A 9,271-nucleotide genomic window follows, 5' to 3' on the forward strand; every position below is an offset into this window, starting at 1 on the left:
AAATCCACTTAAATCTAGACAAGTTGTTAATTTAACATGTACAGAGGATATGAAAAGAATATTTTATCATGGTGTGAAGTTAAAGAAAGAATGGCACACTGCAACAAAAGCACCACTCCTGTAACATATTTCTTTCAGCCATTTTTGATCTTCCAGGTGCTTTGCAAAAGCCATAGGAAAAAAGTGTTTTCTAGAGAGAGATGCTTTACATATATTCAGAGTAGGTCTCTTGGACATTTCAAAGTTTGCATGCTTCTGTATAGTATATAATTCAATATTTGCAAAATATCTGCACATTCAAGAATTAATAACAAGTAGGCAAATAGATCCTGAACATATTAAACAAATCTAGATGAACCTGAAGGAACCAATTTATTCCTCCAATTTAAGCTCTCAACTTGATGATTATCCAATGATCTCCCAGAAGGTCAGCTCAAATGGGAATTCCCTTCCCCCCCAAAAAAACACCACCAAAAACAAAAAACACATGGAATTCTCCAAAAACGTTTCTGAATATCCCCACCTACATGTCCAAGAAAAGTGTTTAGAAAGCAGAAGAAATATTCAAACACAAACTTATTTCTGGTAATGAAAAGGGAAATAGATGACATTTTCCAGGCCAGTCCTAACAGTAGTTTACTCATTTTATTTGTCACTGACTAATTCTGACTTTGTGTTCCCCTGGTTATATTTCAGCAGCATTCTGCACCATGAAACTTGAAAAAAGGAATAATTTTGTTTCACTTGCTAACAGTCATCAGAATAGAAGACACTTTGGGGTTCACTAAAGGTAACTGTCTTTTTTACGGCCTCTAGAGAACAAGTGACCTTTATTGCTGCTATACTGCTCTGGTTTGTCAGTGTTTGCTTTGCACGTTGCAAAGTGTGTTTACTCTTATCAGTCATTATTGCTTTCATTTACAGTATTTAGCTGGAAAGCAAATAAGCAAGATGGACGGGGGGTTAGGGAAATGTAAAACTGAAATCATTGTATTAACCATGCTACATCTTTAATATCCTTCATTAGTTTGCATAGAGTGGGTAAAACTGACACTATACTTTAAATGTCAGTAAAACTGACATTATACTTTACTGCAGATTGCACTCAGGAGTGAAACATGGAGAGAAGTATTCTTCAAATACGGAGAAAAGTTTGGACTCAGAAGTGTTACATCTGCCGAACTTCACCCTTGACTGCATTTGGTTTAAAATTATTTTCACAGTCTTATGCCTGGTCGATTGAATCAAGTTTTAGTCCATGTGCACTATTTGGTTCATGGCACTAGAAAGGGGGAGATGTCTTTAAATATGACAATGAAGCAGTGGCTTTGATTTGCAATTTAGCATGCAGCATGGGAAAACAATTTTAAGTCTGAAGATATTCCCAGCTGGAGGTATCAAACTACTTGTGCATATATAAAAATATGTATAAATTAACTCTGGTTAATTTATGAGTATTGTAGTACTTATAAACAGATGACTGACAAAAGCAGACGCTGTTGGTATCTAATATGGTTCTAGAAAAAAGCTACACGTCTCAAAGCAAGTTACAGTGGTAGACTGTAGTACAAAGCAGCACTGTCAAGATTACGACTGCCCAGATATATCTCTGCAAATAACTCAAAATTTGCAATTCACTAAACTTGGACTTGCAGCCATCTTGTTCTGAAGCTCGGTACCTTGAAGTCCCAAAGTCCTGGCTTTGACCAAGACTTTCAGAGTCCTAGAGGCAGATTTCAGAGGCTGTAAATTCTGGAATCAGCTCAAAGCTCCACTGACTTGAGGCACTTCACCCAGAAACAGGAAAAGAGGTATGGAAAAAGGAGTTCATAAGCTGTGGAGAGTATCATCCAAAGCCGGGTACATGACAAAGCCAAATGCAGCCATCGACCTCAGATGTCCTTCTCAACAAGACAAGAAGTCAAACTGCCCCAAGCTGCTAAGTTCCATCCTTACTGAATGCACCATGAATCAGCATCCTAAAAAGAAAAAAAATCCATTTTATAAGGATCTTATAAATGGAGCTCTGCTAAGCTTGAGTGAAATCAAAGTTTCTCTTAAATTGGAAATCTTGTATTTTGGCAATCTTGCTACATGATTTAAAGCAGGATACCATCTTATAGGGAATACTGTAGTAGAAAACTTGTCACCCCAATACATTTCTAGCTACATCAATGCAGTCTCTTCCTCTGTGTCCTCACTTGCTCTTAATCAATACTACTGATCTCTAGTCTACCCAAAAGGCAACTATCAAAACGATCTCCCCTGCCCATCAATCTGATACACCACTGCCCTCTTCAAATTCTTCCACTCTTTCCTATAGTTAAGCACATCCACCATAAATTCCTCAGCCTTGCATTCAAGTTCAGCTCTCCCAGTGCCTTCTGCACCCCAATTTAGTTGAAGAGCACCAGGACAGTGAGAAGTGACCACTTGCTCTGAGTAACAGAGCAGTAACTCGTGTAGTATAGATAGGACGTATCAGTCAGATATTCCTTTTTATTGCCCAGTGGAAAGAAGCAAGTGATATATGGAGGAGAAGCATGCTGGATTGCAAACCTGATGAAGAGTTTACTAATGGTGTGGGACTGGTGTGTGACAATAGATTGAATTAATTCTCTCAGGACAGAAGCAAAAATAACTGCAATAAAGCTGTCTAAAATATCCAATGAAATATGAAAATTGAGTGTCAACTTTAAGTTGTAGCAGAAATTATCATTATTCAAAATGAAAAAAGCAATGAGGCAGCAAAAGATAACTGTAAATGTTGACAGTATCCTCAAGATGTTTCCCTTGTAAGAAATAATTTAATGATAACTAAACACCCCCTGAAGATTCAAGATTCGGAAGAGTCTTGACTTATACACAAACTTGTTGAAATACTCTTTGCTGCACAGGAATGATTATGTATTGACAAGAAATATTAACCTGCTTGTTAAAGCAACACAATAAACATCTGCTTAACTCACCCAGCAGGGCCCAAAGTACATTCAGTTTTGCATTAAACTGCGTAAACTGTATAGAATTTACCAGCAGCAATATGCAATTAGAGCTGAGCTACAACTCCAACACTTTGTCCTCTGCTTAGATATACAGATGTGCTGCTGCAAGCACACTGGGAGAGACCAAAAGATGTGGGGCTCGTCTCCTGGCTCTGCAGGGTGCATCCAGGGTGATTTGATTAGTTTTGTGTTCTTGCTCCTCCTTTAGTTGGTAAAGCGCTCGTGCACCGTGTGTGCCATCTGAGGGGTCCTCAGGGAAGTCCCTTGAGCAGCCTTACCACAGCCAGAGCCATGCTCAACACAGGGTGTCAGGTCAGGAGGATAGGCCAAGCCCTTACATTCACCACGTTAGATACTGTGTGGGCAGTACAAGGAGTGTTATGGCTTAAAATATACCAGAGCAAGTCCTAGTAGCCTGAACCTGAATTTAGTAAAAAACTAGCAGATCCAAGATGTTTTGAATGGGCAGTATGGCCAATTGCTTGGGAAGGACTGCAGGAGTACACTCAGCTGTTTCTAGATTGGCAGCTAGCAGCGCTCAGACAAATGCAATGGTTTTGGAAATCTGCAGTTATTATTAGAGATGTATTCAATCGATCCATCTCATCACCTCGACCTGCATCTGCTTTGGCTGAGCCCCAGAAATATTTGATTTCTACAAGACACAAAACAATAAAAGCAACAGGGGTAGGCATATCTCACTTGGTCCATTATTCATACTACATATAGAAGAACTGGTACCTTAAAATATTGCTGATCTTAAATTTCTCACAAGAATGTCAGAAAATAATAAGAGAAAAAAATCAATAATGGGGTGAGGAAACAAATTTACAATAATCAAGAAAGTCTAAAGCTGCTCAAACATTTTTCTTCTTAGACTTGGAAGAAGATATGAAAGTTGTCCTCAGCAAGAGATTCCAGAAATAGTTTGTCTAGTGTCAGCATTTTAATTTTGTGTTACATATATACATACATACACATAGACATATGTGTGTGTATAAATAGGCCTTTTTTTTTATTTTTCAAATATAAAACTATTTTAAGATTAAAAATAATTCCACAGCTGTGGAATGCATGGATTTAAAAAGGCTGACTCCTTTGTCCAGCTTCTCACATGACTCACTGCAGAGGAATGCTTTCTTCTAAAGGGTGTTCTTAGGGAGCGTAAAAAGAGAATAATTATGTCTCGATTCCTTTATAAGCTGTCCAGAGATTTAAGATAAGTATTACTATTACCAAAAAATAAAAAGGGACGGGGCAGTACATCCTGGCAGAACCTGGAGTCTTTCTACCTAGGACACTGTCTGTGTGTGCATGCGTGCATTTTCTTGGCTGCTATTACCTACTTATAGCATTGCTGGCAGTCAGCTGTGGGATCCTGCCCTGTGAGCATGGATCAAAGGATAAAGTGACTCTTAACTCCTCACAAAGCATTCAAGCTGGTATAGTTCAACGCCTGAAAGTATGCCTTATGTATGATCCAATTATTTGCATTAAAAACAAATTGAAAACATGAGCCAGCTAAATTAAGAAATATCTAAAATTAAAGGAAGCATATTTAAGATGTGAGCACCTGCAAAAAATGATTTCAGCCTCTTTCAACCAGATCACTGCAATTCGTTCCCCACAGGTGCTCAACAAATCTTTCTTCCCTGTTGACAGCCACGCACGTTGTCTTACATACAATTCTGTCCCATTCACTCTAACCTGAAACATTCTCTCCACAGTGAATGCAATGTTAGATTTTCTATAGATTTCATAGTTTTCAATTTTCTTGCATAAGTCCTCCGTAATCTCGCTCTCTCCTTGCTTATTATATTTCAATACATGCCACCTGTAACTCAATTTCCCTTTCTTCAAAAATTGCTGATGCCTTCCAAAATGCCAGCATCTCTGCAACTGCTTGAAATTTCAACTCAATCTTTGTGGCATTTGTAGCTCACAATTCTGTCTTCGAAATGACGCCAAACTTCAGCCAAAATGTATTGCTTGCTGCTCCTGCCACTTTTACCTTTTTTTTTTTCATGCTTGCCCCTCCCCATATTTAGGGGGATTTATATAGTAGTGTGAGGAAACAGAATTGAGGGGGGGACAAATTACCCTGTCTGCAGTTGAAGGTGTGAAACACATACTACATAGAAGAAAAGAATATCTTTAAGTGCACACATCTTTTTAATGACGCATTCTCTGCTATAGCAGTAATAATGGTGGAAGTTTAAGAAGTGCAGTGAATGATGAGACACACCAGGGAAGAGAAATCTTGCCAACCACGTGCCATATTTTAACATCTGTACTGTTATATTAACTTCTTTACAAGAAGACTCATGGGTTGATCCACACAGATGTACTGATATTGCCCTTCCTATTTTCTTTAGTCGTGTTCAAAGAACAGCTATAGAACAGAGCTTTGTGAACAAAGGAGTTTTGCTTCCAGGAAACCCTCACTGGCTGCTTCGACCTGGAATAATGGTCCTTTCCCTGGTCAGCTTTAATTAAAAGCTTCTCCAGGCACAAAAGAGAGGTCAGGATTTACTTAAGAAAGCAAAAACATTCATCTGAAAGGGACTGGAGAACGAAAAATGTATTAAGAAGTTTGACACAGAACATGAAATAGATTTTCTTCACTCTTTTCATTGCCCCTCATTCTCCTTAAAGTGTATTATAGAAGTTTTGTCCAGAGTATTTTTCATAAATTTCTTTAGAATATTATTTCACTGATGTCTGACCTGCCAGACTGCTCTAATATAAAGCCAAATTATTTTCATTTTTACTGATTTTGAAAGGTTTTTTTTTTAGTAATACTTTAGAGAGAATAATTTAAAAAACCTCAAAATAATTAAGTTTTCAGTGATTGCTGTATCACAGCATTGTATAGGTTGGAGGGGATCTCTGGAAGCCATGAGGCCCCAGCCCTGCCCCAGCAAGGCCACTCAAAGCACGGCCCAGGGCCACGTCCCAACAGCTTCCTGGAGGTCCCCAAGGAGACCCCAGCACCCTGTGGTACCCAGGCCAGGCTCTGGCACCCACACAGCACAGAAGTGCTTCCTGGGGGCCAGAGGGAGCCTCCCAGGCTCCCGTTTGTGCCCAAGGCCCTGCTCCTGGCGCTGGGCACTCCTGAGCTCAGCCCTGTCCTAGTGGGAGGTCCTCCAGAGCCAAGGCACCTCCTCTCCAGGCCTAGCAGCCCCGGCTCCTGCAGCCTCTCCCTTCAGCTGAAGGCTCCAGGCCCTGCTTGATGGCCCTGTGCTGGGCTTGCTCCAGTACGTCCACGTCTCTCTCAAAACATGAAGAGATCTGATATTCCCCGTCCCTGGGTGGGCTCGAACCACCAGCCTTTCGGTTAACAGCCGAACGCGCTAACCGATTGCGCCACAGAGACAGCTGTTTTTTCTGCCTTTGATCAAAACAAATAATGAACAAGTTATCTAGACATATATTACATATTCAGGGCTCTTTGGACTGATTTTTGGACATTATACCAGCTCCCTTCTGACCAACGCTGCCTGAATCACACAGTGACTCCGTGACTCTGCAATACCACACAATGTGATGAAAGAATAACACCAATATATTTATATATACTAACTTAAAAAATAAAGTATCTCTAGTTTTTCCTTTCTTGACTTTCAGGAATTGTGACCTAATAACACCTTGACATAACTGATAAGGAGTTTATCAGCATGAAGTTTGGCTAGCAAAGTTAATTTATTTTTCAGTGATTGTATATCATCAGTATCATTCAGTGAACAAGGACTGAGAGTTAACTTTCCCACTGCATATTTCAGAAACATGCATATAGAGAAACTGTATATATATTTATATATATTTATAAGAATCAGCTTAAATGTAAGAAGCTCAAGAAAAGAACTGAAAACCAGCTTCTCCCCCCCCACAGCTTAGATGTTTACTCCACTAGAGACAGAAGTCTCTGGGATATTAGTTTTTATTCATGGGATCAGTAAAGAAACTTTGTGGAGGATAAAGATGCAGATCAATGAAACCATGGATTTAGAAAAGAAAATTAAACAATTTGAGAAGGATTACCACAATGGACCAGCTAATGGAGGCCTAACACAGCTCTAAAAAATAAAAATGTGCCTGATTTACATTTATATTGTTGTGCTTTTTTTTTTGCAATTGTTTTTGTATTCATCCTCAATTATTCCAAAAGGCTGTGTTTTATTACTCTAAATAGAGAAATAATAAGATACGGAGACTACTCTATATTTAAAAAATGAAGAGAAAGATGCAGACTCTGACAACACTGTCGGTTTGCTTAGAGATCTGAGGAAATAAATAAAATTTTAAAACTGAAAACAATCTCTGAAAGCTTTGCTGCATCTCTGAATATTTGTACAGTTCAGGATCTCAGGAAAACAAAACTGAATTCAAACAGAGCAGGGAAAAAACATGGTTTTCATCTCAAACAAATGCACTCTCCTGGTCCCCTGGGGATGGCCACTGCTTTGCCGGCAGAGATGTGGCAGTGTGACACCACTGTCCCCATGTAACGCTGGGGTCTGGGCTGTACCGCAGGCTGTACCGAGGTCCCGTACAGGAGAGGGCTCGTGGGAAGCGGTGCCGAGCCATCAGCTGCCAGCAGACAGCCTTCCCCTGGTCAGGGCACAGTTTCGGTGTGACAGCATTCATAAGGAAATCACGTACACAGCCACTTTCCTTAACGAAGCGACTGAGACCCAGCTCTTTAAATCCTGCCACGATCCAAAGAAAAAAAAAAAGTTGTGATTTTTTTTTTATTTTTTTTTTTTTTTAGCAACAACTCCAGTGCCCTCGGTACAGGGGCAGGAGGCACGAGGCTACCTTGAGCCTGTTTATAGGCTGCAACCCACCCTGGAGTTGGTAGAGAGGACAGGAGAAATACTCACAGGTTCTCTCTGAAAATTGCTTAAGCGTATAGCCAGGAACTGTTCCTAATTGCCCTCCTCACCCTCAGCACCCAGCCCCTCCACCTTGCCTGTCACCAGCAGACACCCTGCCCTGCCTTCGGGTAATGGTGACTGTGCTGGCAGCCCTCCGATGCCTGCACACAGACAGTGCCTGTGGGCATGAAACGGGGATGAGGCCAAGCCTGCCTCATAGGAGGGACTAGCAGCTCTCTCACAGGATCCTGATTTGCGGGTACCCAAGCTAATGTGCTTAACGATACTTCCCTCAGCTGCCTCACCCTCCGCCATGGTATGAGCAAAGAGCAGACCCCAGCTCGTCAAACACAGCCACTACTGGCCTACTGCAGAGCCCTTCACACAGGAGAGGAGGGCTTGCAGGTTTGCTCTGTTTTCCTCCTCAGCGTATCTCAATCTAAATGCAAATTTGTTCCCCTTCCTATCTTCGGCAAGAATATCTTCATAAGCAATATTTTATTGTTGAGGAAAAATTTCCTTCGGTTTTCTGGAAAGAGATCTCAATTAAAGCTTTAAGTTATACACTCTTGATTTTTATTTTTTCCATAGTCCTATCAATGTCAAATAAGGTTCCTTGTAAAACGATGAGGCAGCCCCATCTCCCCCAGCCCAGCTGCAGCCTGCCGTTCCTCCTGTCAGTCTGCTGCTGAGCGCCTTGCGCAGCCGCCACCAGCTTCCATCTCAATACTGAAGGCGTTGCTAAGTACAGCATGGTTTGAAAAAAGCCTCACGAGTTTATGCCTTGAAAACAAGCCATGAAATCTTAAATTCAAAGGATTATGCGTTTACCTACATGATGGAAAAATATGCTTTTGAACCATGTTTTCTTCAGTCACTTGTATGGTCTTTGCTGGTGTCAACTCCAAACTGTCACAAATACATTAAAAAACCTTCTTACTTCCAACATCACATTAGGTGCTTAAAGCTGGAATTTACTAGACTACTTTGATATACATACATGTAAAATAAGTTGGTAGAACGGGCTCCAAATATTTAGTAGAAGCATTTTATGCCAAAGCACGACAAAATATACACAGGCCTAAACCCTTTGAGAAGAAAATATTTACATCTATGAGGGCTTTATGACCTAGCTATTCATCTACATAATAACTTTTGTTTAATTAAAAAAAAATCCACTGAAGTAAGGCAATAGCTCCATGCTGAAAACCAAATTTTCTTATTTTGCCACTAAAAAGGCTAAAAAAAATGTGCTTACAGGGAGGTGGGAAGCAATGTGGCCCATCATCTCCTCACATGGTTACATGTGAGTTATACATAGGTTTAGAAATAAAGGAAAAAAACAGGCATTTCAGCTAGCCTAACTAGTACCAACACTTAGCCGCACCCTTT

General features: G+C 40.4%; 1 non-coding gene across 1 annotated transcript; it reads right to left on the bottom strand.

Annotated features, from left to right (window-relative positions):
• Nucleotides 1-6,304: 6,304 nt before the first annotated feature.
• TRNAN-GUU (transfer RNA asparagine (anticodon GUU)) lies at nt 6,305-6,378 on the bottom strand. Its single transcript has one exon. It is a non-coding gene; the product is annotated as a tRNA-Asn (tRNA).
• Nucleotides 6,379-9,271: the final 2,893 nt, after the last annotated feature.

Source organism: Anser cygnoides, chromosome 9, assembly GCF_040182565.1.
Source record: "Anser cygnoides isolate HZ-2024a breed goose chromosome 9, Taihu_goose_T2T_genome, whole genome shotgun sequence".
Taxonomy (NCBI): domain Eukaryota; kingdom Metazoa; phylum Chordata; class Aves; order Anseriformes; family Anatidae; genus Anser; species Anser cygnoides.